This window comes from Mercurialis annua, linkage group LG8 (assembly GCF_937616625.2).
Source record: "Mercurialis annua linkage group LG8, ddMerAnnu1.2, whole genome shotgun sequence".
NCBI classification, from domain to species: Eukaryota; Viridiplantae; Streptophyta; class Magnoliopsida; order Malpighiales; family Euphorbiaceae; genus Mercurialis; species Mercurialis annua.
The window spans coordinates 31,142,291-31,145,093 of NC_065577.1; positions in this window are offsets into that span (position 1 = coordinate 31,142,291).

Sequence of the window (2,803 nt, forward strand, 5' to 3'; positions counted from 1 at the left end):
GCTGATTGGGCAATAATTGCCCAATCAGTTTATTTTTTTTTTAAAAAAAAAATTTATTTAACCAATAAATTGTAATTTACGTTAACTATTTTCGGGTTATTTTCGGACACTTCCGAGCGTTATTTTATAAAACAAATTTAAAGAATATTGTAGTTGATCTTTCAAACTTTATAAATGTCATTTGTAATTATTGTTTGAACCAATCTAAATTTAAGAAGTTAAGATTGACATTAATTTTGAAGATCTTACAAATGTCGAATAAAGTTCGAGTAAAAATGAAAATCGTAGACGGTGGCATTCTCGGTTCTATAGCGCCACCCGATGAAGTCGTGGGGGTTCAACTTCTGATCGTGAATGACTGCCGTCTACGACTTTCATTTTTACTCGAACTTTATTCGACTTTCAGATTTTGCTTTAAGCATAAAAGTCAAAGTAAACCTATTGCACTACTAACCTATAATTTTATTTAGGCTTAATTCCTTAAAAAACCCCCACCTTGTATTTTTTTTCGTTTATACCCTGACCTTGTAAAAACACCATTTGTATCCAATTTTGAGTTTTTATGTTTCATCTCTACCCAAAAGCATTAAATTGTACTCTTTTCATTTGAAAAAAAGTTTAAAACAATTTTTCATTTTTAACTTATATACTAATTAGATATTAATATTATTAATAGTAAAAAAATACCATCTTTTTCAAAAAATAATAAAATAATAATAATTTTTTTTAATTTTTTTAAAAAATATTTCGATTTTTTTTTTATTTTTTTTAATTTTTTTAAAAATATTTCCGACAAAAAATTAAAAATAATAATAATTTTTTATTATTTTATCAAATTAAAAATAATTAATTAATTATTTGGATGTATTTGATTATTTTTTAAGTTTAAGGATTTATTTGTATATTTTAAAATAGAAAAAAGTATGTTTTAAACTCTTTTCCAAATGAAAAAAGTACAATTTAATGCTTTTGGGTAGAGATGAAACATAAAAACCCAAAATTGGGTACAAATGGTGTTTTTATAAGGTCAAGGTATAAACGAAAAAAAAGTGCAAGGTGGAGGTTTTTTAAGAAATTAAGCCTTTTATTTATTTTCAACAACTCAAAGATGGATTTCCTTTATCAGAATAGAAAAATCTGTTCTTAGATCTTTTTCTTTGTCTATCTTTCTCTTCATGTAACATGAGATTTTAACTTGTTACCTCACTTTTTTTTATCTATATGAGTGAACATAATTGGTGTGTAAAGGGAGATATGGCTCTTGCTCATCGTATACTAACAAGGAAACTTCAAGAATTGGGTTCAAGGAACCAATTAAAGGCTTGATTCTTTAAAAAAATCTCTTCTCTGCTGAAAGAGATGACTTCCCCCCCGACCCTTATTCTTCTTCTTCTCTGCTGAAAGAAATTGGCCGTGAACCTATGGAGGAGGATCGATCTACGAAAAAAGCAAAGTTTAGGGAAGAACATGTGGTTGTGGTTGAGGATACACAGGAGGTGGCTATGTCGTTTAGAGATAAGGTACTACAGACTGATAGGGAAAAGATGGATTCGATCTCTGGAAGAGGAGATGACCTCAATATTCTGGAGGATGATGTAGTGATTTCTAAAAGTGAGGGACTACCGGTTATCAATTTTTCTAAGAGGGTGAAGGATGAGTTAACCAAACCTTGGCGTTCATCAGTAGTGGTGAAACTGCTAGGAAGACCGATTGGGTTTAGAAATCTGTGTAATAGACTGGAGTCGATGTGGAATTTTACTCAGGGGTTCGATGTTATCGACCTTGAGAATGATTTTTTCTTAGTGAAATTGAAAAGCGGCAACGATGTTGAAGCAGTGTTAACAGGTGGTCCGTGGGTCATTCTAGGGCATTATTTGGCTGTTAAGTCATGGGATGAGGACTTCAATTGTTCTATGGGTTGTATTCAGTCAGTCCATGCGTGGATTAGACTCCCTGGGATGCCAATCCACTATTACAATAAGAAAGTGCTCAGGTACATTGGAGCTTTGGTAGGGAAGGTGGTAAAAATTGACTACTGTACGGAATTAGCGGAGAGAGGTAAATTTGCTAGAATAGCAGTAGAAGTGGACCTGACTAAGCCACTAGTATCTCAATTCATGATGGATGGTAAATTACAAAAAGTTGTTTATGAGTGCATGCCCAGAATATGTTTTAGTTGTGGAAAATTTGGCCACGTGAAGGATCATTGCCCTGAAAGATTAAGTTCGATTAATGATGTCACATCAAAATCTGTCCAGGCCGGTGAAGTTCAAACCGGAGGTTCTATTCCGGTTCAGGGTAAAACCAATACTCAATTGGCTGATCAGAGTAAGGTTATTACAGTTGGTAACCCTAGCTATGGTCCGTGGATGATGGTGGGAAGGAAAGGCAGAGTAGCGCCGGCGAAGAATCGTGAGAGAGATATTTTAGGGCCAGATACGCGATATGGTGGGGATATGACAGGATCCAGATTTCAAATTCTGGAAGTTGATGATAAGGGAAAGGAATCTGAAGTTGGTGAAAGTCCTATTATTAGGGAAGTCCCTGATGGTAATAATAAGGAAAATGTCAACCCTAATATTAGGGTTAATACTCGAGGTAATCATGCACGAAAAGACGTTTCTACCCTTGAAAAAATGAAAGCCCATGTGAGCCATAATAAGATCGAATCGGGGCCCAAGATTATTTCTAACCCAGCCAATAACCGTTTTAATGTGTCTAGAGTTAATACCACGCTTAATCCTAACCATCATTCAGCTGTTAATGTCTCATACTCTCACTCTAGGGAGTCGAGTGGCCTGGT